This window comes from Mobula hypostoma, chromosome 31, assembly GCF_963921235.1.
Source record: "Mobula hypostoma chromosome 31, sMobHyp1.1, whole genome shotgun sequence".
NCBI lineage: Eukaryota > Metazoa > Chordata > Chondrichthyes > Myliobatiformes > Myliobatidae > Mobula > Mobula hypostoma.
This window is the reverse complement of record NC_086127.1, coordinates 4162057-4182640: the sequence shown is the minus strand read 5'-3', so window position 1 is coordinate 4182640 and position 20584 is coordinate 4162057. Positions and strand designations below refer to the sequence as shown.

Genomic DNA, 20584 nt, shown 5'->3' with positions numbered 1-20584 from the left:
TTAAGTGCCTTGCTCAAGGACACAACAGGTTCCCTTAGCTGGGTCTCGAACTCACGACCTTCAGGTCGCTAGTCCAATGCTTTAACCACTTGGCCACGTGCCCACACTGTCCTGGTTAACCACTGCAATATTACTGTGAGTCTGAATCTTAGAGTTGCCTGTCTCCCTTGTGTATAGGAAGGGTGATTGATAAGTTCGAGGCCTAAGGTAGAAGGAGATGAGTTGTCAACTTCAAACTTTCTGCATATCACTCAAAGAGTTGAACTGCACGTGATTGTAACGAGAGCGTCTTGGACCTCCAGGTGGTCCACAGCAGGGGAGATTGACACGTTCGTGGCCTAAGGTAGAAGGCGATGAGTAATACAGCTCTCGTTACATGCACGTGCAGTTCAACTCTTTGAGAGATAATGCAGAAAGTTTGAAGTTTCTCCTCATCACATCTATCTTAGGCCACGAACTTATCAATCACCCCTGCTGTGCACCACTTTCTGGAGGTCCAAGCCGCCGACTTCTGCAAAGAAGGGATCCATATGCTCCACGACCGCTGGACTAAGTGTGTAAATGTAGGAAAAATAAATGTGCTAGGTTTTGTAAAGTTGACGCCGTCTACCTTAGGCCACGAACTTATCGATCACCCCTCGTATATTATGGTATTTTTTTACACTGAATTGCGAAAGCTATGTTCCGCTGTTCACAAATTATCCTTTGGTCTTCCTAGGCCCACTTTCCAGGAGGTCCTTTTGAAACTCTAAAGTGCCTGCATCCATGTCCTGCAGTCTTCCACACCACAGTCTGGGGTTGTGCATGCAATTCCGTTAAAAAATGTTAAAGTCCGTCCCGACTTAGGCCGGTTTCCGTGGCGTGAAGCGACTGAGAGAACGAGGCTCCACCCCCCGTCCCCCGGATAGGATTCCAGCCAGTCTCCCGCGAGGTTAACCCCCAGCATTTTGCCGGTACCCAATCTCAGCTGGGTGGACTGGAGCATTGTGTGGTTAAGCGCCTTGCTTGAGGACAGACACGCTGCCTCGACTGGGGCTCGAACCCACGACCTTCAGCTCGCTGGTCCAACGCCCTGACCATTTGGCCACGGGCCACACTTGGTACTGGCTGCAATATCCTCGAGATTCTACCCCTCTAAAATGTCTACTCTCACTAGATTTTTTTTTTGCAGGATCTCCTTAACTGCCTCTATACACCTGTCTGTCTCTATATTTGCGTACAGGCATTCAATATCCATGGAGAAGAGTGAAGCATCAGAGTGAGAAGACAGTGGTTTAAAAGTGATCTGAGGGGTGAGGGTGTACTTACATAGAGGAAGTAGTTTGCATCTGGACATCGCCCTCGGGAAAGGTGGCGGGAGCGGAGGCAACGACTGCGTGTCAGAAACACGGAAAATCTGCAGGTGCTGGAGCTCCAAATCACGCACACAAAACGCTGGAACAATTCAGCAGGCCAGGCAGCATCTGTGGAAAATAAGTAAACAGTCGACGTTTCGGGGCCGAGACTCTTCAGCAGGACTGGAAAGGAAGGGAAGAAGTCAGGGTAGGAATATGGGGGGGAGGGGATGAATAAGTTCAAGGCGAAACCTGGAAGTGTGGGGATGAGGTAAAGAGCTGGGAAGTTGGTTGGAGAAAGAAATATAGATCTGGAAGAAGGGGAATCTGATAGGAGTGGACAGAAGACCATGGAAGGAAGCGGGGCGGGGGGGAGCAACGGAGGGAAGTGATGGGCAGGTAAGGAAATGAGGTGAGAGAGGGAAACAGGAATGGGAATGGTTAAGGAGGGTGAGGGAAATAACTCTCTTATGTAAGGATTTTGCTTCATAGGTTTTTCTATTGGAAGTGTCTATCTTTCGTTGTAATTGTAAATTTAAGTCTCCCCCACATATCAGGAGACCTTCTGTTTCCGTTACCATAATATTAGTAATTTTCTGCAAGAAACTAATATCACTTCCTTGGGGTGCGTATATATTGAATAGAGTAACTGAATTTCCATCTATATTCCCCCTCACCACAATATATCTGCCGCCCTTATCTCCCATATAGAATACTTTCTCAAAATTTAGCTTGCTTAAAATAAGAATAGCAACTCGTCTCCTATGCCCCGATTTATATGAGGAGAAAAACGAATTAGTGAAGCCCATTCTCTTTGGTTTTCCATGTTCGTTATCACTTAAGTGATTTTTCTGTAATTGTCACCATTTCCTGTAAAATAGAATTTTACAACGTTTGGTTGGATTTAACAGCCCACTGACAATAACAGAAATGAATTTTATTTCGTCCTTAGCCGTGTGTATTTATCTATCAATATATCATTGAAATTAGCAGAATCAAACTTTATCGATCTACTCCCTGAACAAATTCGAACCAAGAAACGTGAATAATAAAAACAAAGCAACGGAAGTGTGATTCCAAGGCTGAGCTCTCTACTGGATGACCCTGGGTTGAGCTAGAGGAAACGTCTAGCCGTGGGCTACGCTCCTCTACCTTCCTCCCTGTGAGTTGGGGGAAAGCCCCATTACACTACTCATAAAAGTAAGTTAATAAGGCTATGTTCATTACACAGAAAAGTTTTCCCTGTGTATTCCTCCCATATATATATATTCTCATTCAGGTGGGGAAAAAGGAGTGAATGAATGAATTTTAAAAATTGAGTATTATGAAATCCACGTTATGATAAGTGTTTCTTGAAATGCGTAGAACTCCGTCTATTTTTGCTTCCGTTTATCCTATCAACACTTTTAAATTTAGCCGAACCTTATGGCTCTTCCGGAGGGGGTGAGGGCTGTCTTCAGAAAACTCACAGACTCTTCTTGATATTGTCTCGCACCTCCTCCCGTCCCCTGCTTCCTCGGTATTCTTACTATTTCCCAAGCAGATCGGGATAACTACTCAGCCAGGCTTTCCCTCGGTTTGATCACGCTGACGGGCAGCCGTCTGATCCTCATGTCTGTCGTCTGATACAGTTCCATACCATTCTCATAAAACACGCGCAGTTTCGCAGGGTACGGAGTTTGGAATCTAATCTTTCTGAAGCACTAAACCTCTAATCCTTTATGTTTTTGTGCTGTTTGTTCATATATAATTTAACTCGTTTCACCCCACTGCCGCCGAGAAACACCAAAGTTCACCTGAGATAAAACACTGAGAAGAAACCGGAACCTGATTCTACTGAAGTCCCACAGAAGAAGAAGACATCCCGGGTCATAGATCGGAGTGTTGTCTGCGTGGAGCCTTGGTTTAATCAGTCGCCTGTAAACTACGGGTGTTCTTCGTTACCTGAACCCTGCTCCCGCGTCCGGTTTCACCTATCACCTGTCACCTCGTATTTTTCCTCCCCTCCCCCTCCCCACCCCCCAACTTCTTACTCTGAATTCTCGGCATCCTTCCCAGTCCTGATGAAGCGTCTCTGCCCGAAACGTCGAATGTTTACTCTATTCCATACATGCTGTCTGGCCTGCTGAATTCCTCCAGCAAAGTCCTGACGAAGGGTCTCAGCCTGAAACGTCGACTGCGCCTCTTCCTATAGATGCTGCTTGGCCTGCTGCGTTCACCAGCAACTTTGATGTGTGTTGCTTGAATTTCCAGCGTCTGCAGAATTCCTGTTGTTCACCTATCACCTGTCACCTTGTATTACTTCCTCTCCTCCCCCTCCCCCACCTTATTATTCTGAATTCTCGCCATCTTTTCTGGTTCTGATGAAGTGTCTCGACCAGAAACGTCGACTATTTACTCTTTTCCATACCTGCTGCCCGGCCTGCTGAGTTCCTCCAGCATTTTATGTGTGTATATGTTGCGTCTTCTTTCACTCTGTCTATCACCCTCGTAATTATATATACCTCTGGCAGGTCACCGTCCCCCTCAAACCTCCTACGTTCAAAAGAATTAAAAGTTAAATTCCTGATAAAAGTTCCCGGCCAGAAACGTCGACTGCTTACTCTTTTCCATAGATGCTGCCTGGTCTGCTGAATTCCTCCAGCATTTCGTGTGTGTCGCTATTTCCTTGCTGGAAATTTCAGACATCCTACAGAGCCCGGATCGCTCAGTCGGTAGAGCATCAGACTTTTAATCTGAGGGTCCAGGGTTCAAGTCCCTGTTCGGGCGCTAAATTTATATTGAAAATCCAACTGCATCGGAAAACGAGTCAGCAACTTGTCACTGAGACCTCCATGTAGTGTTGAACATGCCGTTTGCATAATTTCCTGGTAAAGCAATGTGAATGTGCAGAAACGCAACAGAGTACAGTGGACTCGACCCGTGACGTCAGAAACACACGTCTCTCTACGGCCCGTATAATCAAAGTTCAAGGTACGTCAAAGTTTATAGAAAAGTCATTATCAAAGTGCATAAATGTTACCATCTTGCCCTGAGGTTCATTTTCTTGCAGCATTCCCGATCGCTATGAAGAACCACGATGGAATCCATGAAAAACCATTAACAGCAAAGGCTGACAAACAGCCCATTCTCAAAAGGCAACAAACGATGAAAATGCAACGAGTGAAAAAATCAACAAAATAATAATAACAAAGGAATAAGCAATAGTTATCGACGACAGAGTTTTGTAAAGCACTTCTGAGCTTCTTGAATTTCACTCAGGTTATTTTTTATAATTTTTGTTCTTGGAACCCTAATTCTATGAATGTATTTTTGCTATCTTTTTCTTCAGTTTACACGCCAGTACTTTCAATAGACTTAGATTCACTTTCATAATGTCTCTGTTTCAGAAACATTAAATTCTTCCTGATTTCTTGCCTAGCCAAACTATTAATTTCATGCCTTATAATTTTAATTTCCTCTGATGTATCCTGTGCCAAATTCAATTTGTGTTTTCTTTCCTGGTTCCTTCAGCCTATTTTGTAATTCCTCTATTGTTTTCTTCCTTTGTTATTCTTATATGAAGATATCGCCATAATTTTCCCTCTTAAGACAGCCTTCAGAGTATCCCATAGAATGGGAGGTGAAACCTCTCCAGTATCATTGAATTCTAAGTAAATACCAATTTATTTTTAATTTTTTTTCCTTAAAGTAGGGATCATTGAGTAGACTTGAATTTAGTTTCGAAATAGCATTCTTTGGTTGTAGGTCAAAATCAACACATTAATATATATGTGCAGGGTCACCTACATCTATTTTCCAAATTGCACAGGTGTTTACTTTGTCCTTATCCTTCCCTAATGTTATGAAATAGTCTATTCTTGTTTATACAGAATGGGGCGGGGGGGTGGGTGTAGAATAATGAGTGTAATTCATTCTATCGGGGAAAAGGTCCTCCATATATCAATTAAACCAACATCCTCAAAAAGTCTATTAACTCTCTTATGCAAGGATTTTGTTTCATAGGTTTTTCTATTGGAAGTGTCTAACTTTCATTGTAATTGTAAATTTAAGTCTCCCCCACATATCAGGAGACCTTCTGTTTCCGTTACCATAATATTCGTAATTTTCTGCAAATAACTAATATCACTTCCTTGGGGTGCGTATATATTGAATAGAGTAACTGAATTTCCATCTATATTCCCCCTTACCAGAATATATCTGCCCTCCTTATCTCCCATATAGAATACTTTCTCAAAATTTAGCTTGCTTGAGATAGGAATAGCAACTCCTCTCCTATGCCCTGATTTATATGAGAAGAAAAACGAATTAGTGAAGCCCATTCTCTTTGGTTTTCCATGTTCGTTATCACTTAAGTGATTTTTCTGTAATTGTCACCATTTCCTGTAAAATAGAATGTTACAACGTTTGGTTGGATTTAACAGCCCATTGACATTAACAGAAATGAATTTTATTTCGCCCTTAGCCGTGTGTATTTATCTATCAATATATCATTGAAACTAGCAGAATAAAACTTTATCGATCTACTCCCTGAACAAATTCGAACCAAGAAACGGGAATAATAAAAACAAAACAACGCAAGTGTGATTCCAAGGCTGAGGTCTCTACTGGATGACCCTGGGTTGAGCTAGAGGAAACGTCTAGCCGTGGGCTACGCTCCTCTACCTTCCTCCCTGTGAGTTGGGGGAAAGCCCCATTACACTACTCATGGAAGTAAGTTAATAAGGCTATGTTCATTACACAGAAAAGTTTTCCCTGTGTATTCCTCCCATATATATATTCTCATTCAGGTGGGGAAAAAGGAGTGAGTGAATGAATTTTAAAAATTGAGTATTATGAAATCCACGTTATGATAAGTGTTTCTTGAAATGCGTAGAACTCTGTCTATTTTTGCTTCCGTTTATCCTATCAACACTTTTAAATTTAGCCGAACCTTATGACTCTTCCGGAGGGGGTGAGGGCTGTCTTCGGAAAACTCACAGACTCTTCTTGATATTGTCTCGCACCTCCTCCCGTCCCCTGCTTCCTCGTTATTCTTACTATTTCCCAAGCAGATCGGGATAACTGCTCAGCCAGGCTTTCCCTCGGTTTGATCACGCTGACGGGCAGCCGTCTGATCCTCATGTCTGTCGTCTGATACAGTTCCATACCATTCTCATAAAACACGCGCAGTTTCGCAGGGTACGGAGTTTGGAATCTAATCTTTCTGAAGCACTAAACCTCTAATCCTTTTTGTTTTTGTGCTGTTTGTTCATATATAATTTAACTCGTTTCACCCCACTGCCGCCGAGAAACACCAAAGTTCACCTGAGATAAAACACTGAGAAGAAACCGGAACCTGATTCTACTGAAGTCCCACAGAAGAAGAAGACATCCCGGGTCATAGATCGGAGTGTTGTCGGTGTGGAGCCTTGGTTTAATCAGTCGCCTGTAAACTACGGGTGTTCTTCGTTACCTGAACCCTGCTCCCGCGTCCGGTTTCACCTATCACCTGTCACCTCGTATTTTTTCCTCCCCTCCCCCTCCCCACCCCACAACTTCTTACTCTGAATTCTCGGCATCCTTCCCAGTCCTGATGAAGCGTCTCTGCCCGAAACGTCGACTGTTTACTCTATTCCATACATGCTGCCTGGTCTGCTGAATTCCTCCAGCAAAGTCCTGACGAAGGGTCTCGGCCTGAAACGTCGACTGCGCCTCTTCCAATAGATGCTGCCTGGCCTGCTGCGTTCACCAGCAACTTTGATGTGTGTTGCTTGAATTTCCAGCGTCTGCAGAATTCCTGTTGTTCAACTATCACCTGTCACCTTGTATTACTTCCTCTCCTCCCCCTCCCCCACCTTATTATTCTGAATTCTCCCCATCTTTTCTGGTTCTGATGAAGTGTCTCGGCCAGAAACGTCGACTATTTACTCTTTTCCATACCTGCTGCCCGGCCTGCTGAGTTCCTCCAGCATTTTATGTGTGTATATGTTGCGTCTTCTTTCACTCTGTCTATCACCCTCGTAATTATATATACCTCTGGCAGGTCACCGTCCCCCTCAAACCTCCTACGTTCAAAAGAATTAAAAGTTAAAGTCCTGATAAAAGTTCCCGGTCAGAAACGTCGACTGCTTACTCTTTTCCATAGATGCTGCCCGGCCTGCTGAATTCCTCCAGCATTTCGTGTGTGTCGCTATTTCCTTGCTGGAAATTTCAGACATCCTACAGAGCCCGGATAGCTCAGTCGGTAGAGCATCAGACTTTTAATCTGAGGGTCCAGGGTTCAAGTCCCTGTTCGGGCGATGCATCAAGAGTTCAAAGTAAACTTATTGGGTCGCCTAGCGATTAGCCGACACGCGTTATATTGCCAGCGATACGCTTCTCTGGTGAAGATTCACAGGAGCCTGAAGTTAGAAGCCCATAGACTACCCACAGATTGGTTCAGGCACCTCGGAGGCGTAGCCCGAAGCGCAACGATATTACAGTTTGTGCGGGGCGGCGGTGAGGGATTCGGAGTTCAATCCGGCCTCCTCTGTAAAACGTCCGTGCGTCGGCCCCGTAGACTGCGTGCTTTATCCCCGAGTGCCCCGGTTTCCTCCCGCAGTCCATGAGGGTAGTTTAACTGGACATTATAAATGGTCCCTTTTTTTGCAAGGGGCTGGCGTTAGATCGGTGATGTTACAGCTTGCTGAGACAGAGCTGCTGAAAGGACCGGTAGAGTCTAATCCGCGGTGTGTCGATTCACAAATAAAGAAAAGAAAGAAAGTAAATCTCCACCTCAGGGCATTGATGGAGTCAGAGGCGCGTCCTCCTCCTCGTTCCCTGAAGCTGATGAACAGCTCCTTCCGGACGCGGTGGGAAAGGCGGGAGTGTGACGTCACCCCGCAGACTCTCCCGGTAGTCTTCTGCAGGATCCTTGTTGACTTTGAAGAATTAGAGAGCGCAGCGACAGGCCCGTCAGCTCATCGGACCCTTTCCGACCTTCAAACATTTCAGTGCATAACGCCATCACGCGGAACACGGGTATGCAAACCATGTTTTTCACTGTAGCTCGACACGTGTGTTAATAATGAACCAAAATGGCAACTTACCACGCACAGAAAACACGCCCGAAGTTTGAGCGGGCGGGGGTTAGTCAGACAGCAGAGGGCGCGTTGGCAGCCGGTGACCCGGAGCCTGGATACACCAGTCTGCAGAGCTTCAAACTTTCAACCTCAGGGTCCACAATTCAAATCCCTGTTTAGGCGCTGAATTCACATCGCACTTGGAGTAACGCCCGAAGATTTCAAGTCCGTGCCTGACGGCCGGGAAGGACAAGCAGGGCGCTTTCTTAAATGTCTGACACCCAGTAGCCGTCCTGCAGAGCGGTGCCAGGAGGAGAGAGAGTCGGTCGGACGTTGTCGAGGCGATCGCTGTTCTGTCGGTGTCAGCCGGAGGGAGGAGCCGGTTGTTGACGTCACGGACCGTGGCGGAGCACGCGCTCCTGTCTGCAGCAGCGGTGTTCAAGTGTGGATGGCTGAGGTTCCCCGGTGTAAATATCACCCACAATTTCCCCCGATCCTGCTGCGGCGAGGAAAGTGCACGGGAAGCTCTAATTCCTCAGATGCCGAAAGAAACTCTGCATGTGTATGGAACCGGAGGAGATAGCAGAGGTACTTAATGAGTACTTAGCTCCAGTATTCACAACGGAAAAGATTTTTGGCGATTCTAGGGATGACTTGCACGGACTGGAAATACTTGAACATGTAGATATTTAAAAAGAGAAAGGGCCGGAGATTTTGGAAAGCATCAAAGTCGGATAAGTCACCGGAACCGAATGAAATGTACCCCAGGCTATTGTGGGAGGCGAGGGGAGATATGGCTGGCTTCTGGCAATGATATTTGCATCATCAATACAGACGAGAGAGTTTCCGGAGGATTGGAGGATTGGAGGATGTTGTTTCTTTATTCAAGAAAGGGAGTAGAGATAGCCCAGGAAATTATAGACCATGAGTCTTACCTCAGTGGTTGGTAAGTTGCTGGATAAGATCCTGAGAGGCAAGGTTTATGAACATTTGGAGAAGTATAATATAATTAGGTATAGCCAACATGGCTTTATGAAAGGTTGTGCCTCAGCCCGATGATTTTTTTGAGCATGTGACTAAACACAGTGATGAATGTAGAGCAGTAGATATAGTTTGTGTGGATTTCAGCAAGGCATTTGACCGCGTACCCCATGCAAGGCTTATTAAGAAATTAAGGAGAAATGGGATCCAAGGGGACATTGCTTTGTGGATCCAGAATTGGCTTGCTCACAGAAGACAAAGAGCGGTTGTAGACGGGACATATTCTGCAAGGAGGTTGGTGACCAGTGGCGTACCTCAGGGATCTGTTCCGGGACCCCTTCTCGTCTTGATTTTCATAAATGACCTGGATGAGGAAGTGGAGGGATGGGTTAGTAAATTTTCTGATGACACCAAGGGCGTAGGTGTTGTGGATAGTGTGGAGGGCTGTCAGAGGTTACAGCGGGACACTGATAGGATGCAAAACTGGGCTGACAAGCGGCAGATGGAGTTCCTCCCAGATACGTGTAAGCTGGTTCATTTTCTGGAAGCCCGGATAGCTCAGTCGGTAGAGCATCAGACTTTTAATCTGAGGGTCCAGGGTTCAAGTCCCTGTTCAGGCGATGCATCAAGAGTTCAAAGTAAACTTATCGGGTCGCCTAGCGATTAGCCGACGTGCAGCCGTCTGATCCTAATGTCTGTAGTCGCCTCTTCCACTATCTGCGACGGTTGCACACTACCCTCATAAAACACCCGCAGTGTTGCAGGGTACGGAGTTTGGAATCTAATCTTTCTGAAGGGCTAAATCTCTAATCCTTTGTTTTTGTGTTGTTTGTTCACTCTGTCTATCACCCTCATAATTATATATACCTCTGGCAGGTCACCGTCCCCCTCAAACCTCCTACGTTCAAAAGAATTAAGACTTAAAGTCCTGATAAAAGTTCCCGGCCTGAAACGTCGACTGCTTACTCTTTTCCATAGATGCTGCCTGGCCTGCTGAATTCCTCCAGCATTTCGTGTGTGTCGCTGTTTCCTTGCTGGAAATTTCAGACATCCAACAGAGCCCGGATAGCTCAGTCGGTAGAGCATCAGACTTTTAATCTGAGGGTCCAGGGTTCAAGTCCCTGTTCGGGCGCTAAATTTATATTTAAAATCCAACTGCATCGGAAAACGAGTCAGCAACTTGTCACTGAGACCTCCATGTAGTGTTGAACATGCCGTTTGCATAATTTCCTGGTAAAGCAATGTGAATGTGCAGAAACGCAACAGAGTACAGTGGACTCGACCCGTGACATCAGAAACACACGTCTATCTACGGCCCGTATAATCAAAGTTCAAGGTACGTCAAAGTTTATAGAAAAGTCATTATCAAAGTGCATAAATGTTACCATCTTGCCCTGAGGTTCATTTTCTTGCAGCATTCCCGATCGCTATGAAGAACCACGATGGAATCCATGAAAAACCATTAACAGCAAAGGCTGACAAACAGCCCATTCTCAAAAGGCAACAAACGATGAAAATGCAACGAGAGAAAAAGATAAACAAAATAATAATAACAAAGGAATAAGCAAAAGTTATCGACGACAGAGCTGTGTAAAACACTTCAAGCGCTTCTTGAATTTCACTCAGGTTATTTTTTATAATTTTTGGATCCCTAATTCTATGAATTGTATTTTTGGCTATCTTTTTCTTCAGTTCCACGCCAGTATTTTCATAAACTTAGATTCACTTTCATAATGTCTCTGTTTCAGAAACATTCAGTTCTTCCTGATTTCTTGCCTCGCCAAACTATTAATTTCATGCCTTATAATTTTAATTTCCTCTAATGTATCCTGTGCCAAATTCAATTTGCGCTTTTTCTCTAGTTCCTTCAGTCTATTTTGTAATTCCTTTCATATTTTATTCCTTTTTTTTTTCTTTTTGAAGATCTTGCTCTAATTTTCCCTCTTAAGACAACCTTGAGAGTATCCCATAGAATGGGAGGTGAAACCTCTCCAGTGTCATTGAATTCTAAGTGAAGACCAATTTTTTTTAATTTGTTGCTCAATGTAGGGATCATTGAGTAGACTTGAATTTATTTTCCAAATAGCATTCTTTGGTTGTAGGTCAAAATCAACAGCTAAATATATATGTGCACGGTCAGTTATATCTATTGCCCCAATTCCATAGGTGTTTATTTTGTCTTTGTCTTTTCCTCATGTTATGACATAGTCTATTCTTGTATATATAGAATGGGGGGGGGGGGCAGAATAATGAGTGTAATCCATTCTGTGGGAGAAAAGATCCCTCCATATATCAATTAAACCAACATCCTCAAGAAGTGTATTAAATCTCTTACGTAAGGAGTTTGTTTCATAGGTTTTTCTGTTGCAAGTGTCTAACTTTCGTTGTAATTGTAAATTCAAGTCTCCACATATCAGGAGACCTTCTGTTTCCGTTACCATAATATTAGTAATTTTCTGAAAGAAACTACTATCACTTCCTGAGGGTTTGTATATATTCAATAGAGTAACTGAGTTTCCATCTATATTCCCCCTTACCAGAATAAATCTGCCTTCCTTATCTCCCATTTCGAATACTTTTTTCAAAATTTAGCTTGCTTGAGATAAGAATAGCAACTCCTCTCCTATATCCTGATTTATATGAGGAGGAAAACAAATCAGTGAAGCCCATTCTCTTTACTTTTCCATGCTCAATAATTTTCATGTGCAAATTAAGAGATTTTCCTGTAAATATACGACATGGGTTTGTTCCTTTTTCATTTTGGATGGAATTTTACTACGTTTGGTTGGATTTAACAGCCCATTGCCGTTAACAGAAATGAATTTTATTTCGTCCTTAGCCGTGTGTATTTATCTATCAATATATCATTGAAACTAGCAGAATAAAACTTACTCGATCTACTCCCTGAACAAATAAGAACCAAGAAACGCGAATAATAAAATAAAAGACAACAAAAGTGTGATTCCAAGGCTGAGGTCGCCAGCAGATGACCGTGGGTTGAGCTAGAGGAAACTTCTAGCCGTGGGAGATAGCCCTTCCTCCCTCTGAGTTGGGGAAGGCCCCCATTACAGTACCCATAAAAGTAAGTTAATAAGGCTATGTCCATTACACAGAACAGATTTCCCTGTATATTCCTCCCATATATATGTTCTCATTTAGGTGGGGGAAAAGGGGTGAATGAATGAATTTTAAAAATTGAGTAATATGAAATCCACGTTATAATAAGTATTTCTTCAAATAGGTATAGTAACGTCTATTTATGCTTCCATTTATCTGATCAATACTTTTAAAGTTAGCCAAACATTATGGCTCTCCTGGAGGTGGGGGAGGGCTGTCTTCGGAAAACTCACAGACTCTTCCTGATACTCTCTCGCCCTCCTACCGTCTCCTGCTTCCTCGGTTCTCTTACTATTTCCCAAGCACGTCGGGATAACTGCTCAGCCAGACTTTCCCTTGGTTTCATCACGATGACGGGGAGCCCTCTGATCCTAATGTCTGTAGTCGCCTCTTCCACTATCTGCGACAGTTGCACACTATCCTCATAAAACACCCGCAGTGTTGCAGGGTACGGAGTTTGGAATCTAATCTTTCTGAAGGGCTAAATCTCTAATCCTTTGTTTTTGTGTTGTTTGTTCATTTGTAATTTAAACTCGTTTAACCCCACCGCCGCCGAGAAACAGCAAAGTTCACCTCAGATAAAACACTGAGAAGAAACCAGAATCTGATTCTACTGAAGTCTGACAGAAGAAGAAGACACCTCGGGTCATAGATCGCAGTGTTGCTGGTGTGGATCCTTGGTTTAATCAATCGCCTGTAAACTACTGGTGTTCTTCGTTACCTGAACCCTACTCCGCGTCCGGTTTCACCTATCACCTGTCACCTTGTATTACTTCCTCTCCTCCCCCTCCCCCACCTTATTATTCTGAATTCTCCCCATCCTTTCTGGTTCTGATGAAGTGTCTCGGCCCGAAACGTCGACTATTTACTCTTTTCCATACCTGCTGCCCGGCCTGCTGAGTTCCTCCAGCATTTTATGTGTGTATATGTTGCGTCTTCTTTCACTCTGTCTATCACCCTCATAATTATATATACCTCTGGCAGGTCACCGTCCCCCTCAAACCTCCTACGTTCAAAAGAATTAAGACTTAAAGTCCTGATAAAAGTTCCCGGCCTGAAACGTCGACTGCTTACTCTTTTCCATAGATGCTGCCCGGCCTACTGAATTCCTCCAGCATTTCGTGTGTGTCGCTGTTTCCTTGCTGGAAATTTCAGACATCCAACAGAGCCCGGATAGCTCAGTCGGTAGAGCATCAGACTTTTAATCTGAGGGTCCAGGGTTCAAGTCCCTGTTCGGGCGATGCATCAAGAGTTCAAAGTAAACTTATTGGGTCGCCTAGCGATTAGCCGACACGCGTTATATTGCCAGCGATACGCTTCTCTGGTGAAGATTCACAGGAGCCTGAAGTTAGAAGCCCATAGACTACCCACAGATTGGTTCAGGCACCTCGGAGGCGTAGCCCGAAGCGCAACGATATTACAGTTTGTGCGGGGCGGCGGTGAGGGATTCGGAGTTCAACCCGGCCTCCTCTGTAAAACGTCCGTGCGTCGGCCCCGTAGACTGCGTGCTTTATCCCCGAGTGCCCCGGTTTCCTCCCGCAGTCCATGAGGGTAGTTTAACTGGACATTATAAATGGTCCCTTTTTTTGCAAGGGGCTGGCGTTAGATCGGTGATGTTACAGCTTGCTGAGACAGAGCTGCTGAAAGGACCGGTAGAGTCTAATCCGCGGTGTGTCGATTCACAAATAAAGAAAAGAAAGAAAGTAAATCTCCACCTCAGGGCATTGATGGAGTCAGAGGCGCGTCCTCCTCCTCGTTCCCTGAAGCTGATGAGCAGCTCCTTCCGGCGGGAGTGTGACGTCACCCCGCAGACTCTCCCGGTAGTCTTCTGCAGGATCCTTGTTGACTTTGAAGAATTAGAGAGCGCAGCGACAGGCCCGTCAGCTCATCGGACCCTTTCCGACCTTCAAACATTTCAGTGCATAACGCCATCACGCGGAACACGGGTATGCAAACCATGTTTTTCACTGTAGCTCGACACGTGTGTTAATAATGAACCAAAATGGCAACTTACCACGCACAGAAAACACGCCCGAAGTTTGAGCGGGCGGGGGTTAGTCAGACAGCAGAGGGCGCGTTGGCAGCCGGTGACCCGGAGCCTGGATACACCAGTCTGCAGAGCTTCAAACTTTCAACCTCAGGGTCCACAATTCAAATCCCTGTTTAGGCGCTGAATTCACATCGCACTTGGAGTAACGCCCGAAGATTTCAAGTCCGTGCCTGACGGCCGGGAAGGACAAGCAGGGCGCTTTCTTAAATGTCTGACACCCAGCAGCCGTCCTGCAGAGCGGTGCCAGGAGGAGAGAGAGTCGGTCGGACGTTGTCGAGGCGATCGCTGTTCTGTCGGTGTCAGCCGGAGGGAGGAGCCGGTTGTTGACGTCACGGACCGTGGCGGAGCACGCGCTCCTGTCTGCAGCAGCGGTGTTCAAGTGTGGATGGCTGAGGTTCCCCGGTGTAAATATCACCCACAATTTCCCCCGATCCTGCTGCGGCGAGGAAAGTGCACGGGAAGCTCTAATTCCTCAGATGCCGAAAGAAACTCTGCATGTGTATGGAACCGGAGGAGATAGCAGAGGTACTTAATGAGTACTTAGCTCCAGTATTCACAACGGAAAAGATTCTTGGCGATTCTAGGGATGACTTGCACGGACTGGAAATACTTGAACATGTAGATATTTAAAAAGAGAAAGGGCCGGAGATTTTGGAAAGCATCAAAGTCGGATAAGTCACCGGAACCGAATGAAATGTACCCCAGGCTATTGTGGGAGGCGAGGGGAGATATGGCTGGCTTCTGGCAATGATATTTGCATCATCAATACAGACGAGAGAGTTTCCGGAGGATTGGAGGATTGGAGGATGTTGTTTCTTTATTCAAGAAAGGGAGTAGAGATAGCCCAGGAAATTATAGACCATGAGTCTTACCTCAGTGGTTGGTAAGTTGCTGGATAAGATCCTGAGAGGCAAGGTTTATGAACATTTGGAGAAGTATAATATAATTAGGTATAGCCAACATGGCTTTATGAAAGGTTGTGCCTCAGCCCGATGATTTTTTTGAGCATGTGACTAAACACAGTGATGAATGTAGAGCAGTAGATATAGTTTGTGTGGATTTCAGCAAGGCATTTGACCGCGTACCCCATGCAAGGCTTATTAAGAAATTAAGGAGAAATGGGATCCAAGGGGACATTGCTTTGTGGATCCAGAATTGGCTTGCTCACAGAAGACAAAGAGCGGTTGTAGACGGGACATATTCTGCAAGGAGGTTGGTGACCAGTGGCGTACCTCAGGGATCTGTTCCGGGACCCCTTCTCGTCTTGATTTTCATAAATGACCTGGATGAGGAAGTGGAGGGATGGGTTAGTAAATTTTCTGATGACACCAAGGGCGTAGGTGTTGTGGATAGTGTGGAGGGCTGTCAGAGGTTACAGCGGGACACTGATAGGATGCAAAACTGGGCTGAGAAGCGGCAGATGGAGTTCCTCCCAGATACGTGTAAGCTGGTTCATTTTCTGGAAGCCCGGATAGCTCAGTCGGTAGAGCATCAGACTTTTAATCTGAGGGTCCAGGGTTCAAGTCCCTGTTCAGGCGATGCATCAAGAGTTCAAAGTAAACTTATCTGGTCGCCTAGCGATTAGCCGACGTGCAGCCCTCTGATCCTAATGTCTGTAGTCGCCTCTTCCACTATCTGCGACGGTTGCACACTACCCTCATAAAACACCCGCAGTGTTGCAGGGTACGGAGTTTGGAATCTAATCTTTCTGAAGGGCTAAATCTCTAATCCTTTGTTTTTGTGTTGTTTGTTCACTCCGTCTATCACCCTCATAATTATATATACCTCTGGCAGGTCACCGTCCCCCTCAAACCTCCTACGTTCAAAAGAATTAAGACTTAAAGTCCTGATAAAAGTTCCCGGCCTGAAACGTCGACTGCTTACTCTTTTCCATAGATGCTGCCTGGCCTGCTGAATTCCTCCAGCATTTCGTGTGTGTCGCTGTTTCCTTGCTGGAAATTTCAGACATCCAACAGAGCCCGGATAGCTCAGTCGGTAGAGCATCAGACTTTTAATCTGAGGGTCCAGGGTTCAAGTCCCTGTTCGGGCGCTAAATTTATATTTAAAATCCAACTGCATCGGAAAACGAGTCAGCAACTTGTCACTGAGACCTCCATGTAGTGTTGAACATGCCGTTTGCATAATTTCCTGGTAAAGCAATGTGAATGTGCAGAAACGCAACAGAGTACAGTGGACTCGACCCGTGACATCAGAAACACACGTCTATCTACGGCCCGTATAATCAAAGTTCAAGGTACGTCAAAGTTTATAGAAAAGTCATTATCAAAGTGCATAAATGTTACCATCTTGCCCTGAGGTTCATTTTCTTGCAGCATTCCCGATCGCTATGAAGAACCACGATGGAATCCATGAAAAACCATTAACAGCAAAGGCTGACAAACAGCCCATTCTCAAAAGGCAACAAACGATGAAAATGCAACGAGAGAAAAAGATAAACAAAATAATAATAACAAAGGAATAAGCAAAAGTTATCGACGACAGAGCTGTGTAAAACACTTCAAGCGCTTCTTGAATTTCACTCAGGTTATTTTTTATAATTTTTGGATCCCTAATTCTATGAATTGTATTTTTGGCTATCTTTTTCTTCAGTTCCACGCCAGTATTTTCATAAACTTAGATTCACTTTCATAATGTCTCTGTTTCAGAAACATTCAGTTCTTCCTGATTTCTTGCCTCGCCAAACTATTAATTTCATGCCTTATAATTTTAATTTCCTCTAATGTATCCTGTGCCAAATTCAATTTGCGCTTTTTCTCTAGTTCCTTCAGTCTATTTTGTAATTCCTTTCATATTTTATTCCTTTTTTTTTTCTTTTTGAAGATGTTGCTATAATTTTCCCTCTTAAGACAACCTTGAGAGTATCCCATAGAATGGGAGGTGAAACCTCTCCAGTGTCATTGAATTCTAAGTGAAGACCAATTTTTTTTTAATTTGTTGCTCAATGTAGGGATCATTGAGTAGACTTGAATTTATTTTCCAAATAGCATTCTTTGGTTGTAGGTCAAAATCAACAGCTAAATATATATGTGCACGGTCAGTTATATCTATTGCCCCAATTCCATAGGTGTTTATTTTGTCTTTGTCTTTTCCTCATGTTATGACATAGTCTATTCTTGTATATATAGAATGAGGGGGGGCGGGCAGAATAATGAGTGTAATCCATTCTGTGGGAGAAAAGATCCCTCCATATATCAATTAAACCAACATCCTCAAGAAGTGTATTAAATCTCTTACGTAAGGAGTTTGTTTCATAAGTTTTTCTGTTGCAAGTGTCTAACTTTCGTTGTAATTGTAAATTCAAGTCTCCACATATCAGGAGACCTTCTGTTTCCGTTACCATAATATTAGTAATTTTCTGAAAGAAACTACTATCACTTCCTGAGGGTTTGTATATATTCAATAGAGTAACTGAGTTTCCATCTATATTCCCCCTTACCAGAATAAATCTGCCTTCCTTATCTCCCATTTCGAATACTTTTTTCAAAATTTAGCTTGCTTGAGATAAGAATAGCAACTCCTCTCCTATATCCTGATTTATATGAGGAGGAAAACAAATCAGTGAAGCCCATTCTCTTTACTTTTCCATGCTCAATAATTTTCATGTGCAAATTAAGAGATTTTCCTGTAAATATACGACATGGGTTTGTTCCTTTTTCATTTTGGATGGAATTTTACTACGTTTGGTTGGATTTAACTGCCCATTGCCGTTAACAGAAATGAATTTTATTTCGTCCTTAGCCGTGTGTATTTATCTATCAATATATCATTGAAACTAGCAGAATAAAACTTACTCGATCTACTCCCTGAACAAATAAGAACCAAGAAACGCGAATAATAAAATAAAAGACAACAAAAGTGTGATTCCAAGGCTGAGGTCGCCAGCAGATGACCGTGGGTTGAGCTGGAGGAAACTTCTAGCCGTGGGAGATAGCCCTTCCTCCCTCTGAGTTGGGGAAGGCCCCCATTACAGTACCCATAAAAGTAAGTTAATAAGGCTATGTCCATTACACAGAACAGATTTCCCTGTATATTCCTCCCATATATATGTTCTCATTTAGGTGGGGGAAAAGGGGTGAATGAATGAATTTTAAAAATTGAGTAATATGAAATCCACGTTATAATAAGTATTTCTTCAAATAGGTATAGTAACGTCTATTTATGCTTCCATTTATCTGATCAATACTTTTAAAGTTAGCCAAACATTATGGCTCTCCTGGAGGTGGGGGAGGGCTGTCTTCGGAAAACTCACAGACTCTTCCTGATACTCTCTCGCCCTCCTACCGTCTCCTGCTTCCTCGGTTCTCTTACTATTTCCCAAGCAGGTCGGGATAACTGCTCAGCCAGACATTCCCTTGGTTTCATCACGATGACGGGGAGCCCTCTGATCCTAATGTCTGTAGTCGCCTCTTCCACTATCTGCGACAGTTGCACACTATCCTCATAAAACACCCGCAGTGTTGCAGGGTACGGAGTTTGGAATCTAATCTTTCTGAAGGGCTAAATCTCTAATCCTTTGTTTTTGTGTTGTTTGTTCATTTGTAATTTAAACTCGTTTAACCCCACCGCCGCCGAGAAACAGCAAAGTTCACCTCAGATAAAACACTGAGAAGAAACCAGAATCTGATTCTACTGAAGTCTGACAGAAGAAGAAGACACCTCGGGTCATAGATCGCAGTGTTGCTGGTGTGGATCCTTGGTTTAATCAATCGCCTGTAAACTACTGGTGTTCTTCGTTACCTGAACCCTACTCCGCGTCCGGTTTCACCTATCACCTGTCACCTTGTATTACTTCCTCTCCTCCCCCTCCCCCACCTTATTATTCTGAATTCTCCCCATCCTTTCTGGTTCTGATGAAGTGTCTCGGCCCGAAACGTCGACTATTTACTCTTTTCCATACCTGCTGCCCGGCCTGCTGAGTTCCTCCAGCATTTTATGTGTGTATATGTTGCGTCTTCTTTCACTCTGTCTATCACCCTCATAATTATATATACCTCTGGCAGGTCACCGTCCCCCTCAAACCTCCTACGTTCAAAAGAATTAAGACTTAAAGTCCTGATAAAAGTTCCCGGCCTGAAACGTCGACTGCTTACTCTTTTCCATAGATGCTGCCCGGCCTGCTGAATTCCTCCAGCATTTCGTGTGTGTCGCTGTTTCCTTGCTGGAAATTTCAGACATCCAACAGAGCCTGGATAGCTCAGTCGGTAGAGCATCAGACTTTTAATCTGAGGGTCCAGGGTTCAAGTCCCTGTTCGGCCGCTAAATTTATATTTAAAATCCAACTGCATCGGAAAACGAGTCAGCAACTTGTCACTGAGACCTCCATGTAGTGTTGAACATGCCGTTTGCATAATTTCCTGGTAAAGCAATGTGAATGTGCAGAAACGCAACAGAGTACAGTGGACTCGACCCGTGACATCAGAAACACACGTCTCTCTACGGCCCGTATAATCAAAGTTCAAGGTACGTCAAAGTTTATAGAAAAGTCATTATCAAAGTGCATAAATGTTACCATCTTGCCCTGAGGTTCATTTTCTTGCAGCATTCCCGATCGCTATGAAGAACCACGATGGAATCCATGAAAAACCATTAACAGCAAAGGCTGACAAACAGCCCATTCTCAAAAGGCAACAAACGATGAAAATGCAACGAGTGAAAAAATCAACAAAATAATAATAACAAAGGAATAAGCAATAGTTATCGACAACAGAGTTTTGTAAAGCACTTCTAGAGCTTCTTGAATTTCACTCAGTTTATTTTTTATAATTTTTGTTCTTGGATCCCTAATTCTATGAATTGTATTTTTGCTATCTTTTTCTTCAGTTTACACGCCAGTACTTTCAATAGACTTAGATTCACTTTCATAATGTCTCTGTTTCAGAAACATTAAATTCTTCCTGATTTCTTTCCTAGCCAAACTATTAATTTCATGCCTTATAATTTTAATTTCCTCTGATGTATCCTGTGCCAAATTCAATTTGTGTTTTCTTTCCTGGTTCCTTCAGCCTATTTTGTAATTCCTCTATTGTTTTCTTCCTTTG

The 20584-nt window shown here is 43.9% G+C and overlaps 5 non-coding genes across 5 annotated transcripts; all 5 read left to right on the top strand.

Annotated features, from left to right (window-relative positions):
- The first annotated feature begins 7542 nt into the window (after nt 1–7542).
- trnak-uuu (transfer RNA lysine (anticodon UUU)) lies at nt 7543–7615 on the top strand. The gene has a single exon. It is a non-coding gene; the product is annotated as a tRNA-Lys (tRNA).
- A 2802-nt stretch (nt 7616–10417) lies between these two features.
- On the top strand, nt 10418–10490 carry trnak-uuu (transfer RNA lysine (anticodon UUU)). The gene has a single exon. It is a non-coding gene; the product is annotated as a tRNA-Lys (tRNA).
- A 3152-nt stretch (nt 10491–13642) lies between these two features.
- trnak-uuu (transfer RNA lysine (anticodon UUU)) lies at nt 13643–13715 on the top strand. Its single transcript has one exon. It is a non-coding gene; the product is annotated as a tRNA-Lys (tRNA).
- Nucleotides 13716–15990: 2275 nt separating this feature from the next.
- trnak-uuu (transfer RNA lysine (anticodon UUU)) lies at nt 15991–16063 on the top strand. Its single transcript has one exon. It is a non-coding gene; the product is annotated as a tRNA-Lys (tRNA).
- Nucleotides 16064–16502: 439 nt separating this feature from the next.
- On the top strand, nt 16503–16575 carry trnak-uuu (transfer RNA lysine (anticodon UUU)). The gene has a single exon. It is a non-coding gene; the product is annotated as a tRNA-Lys (tRNA).
- The last annotated feature ends 4009 nt before the right edge of the window (nt 16576–20584 follow it).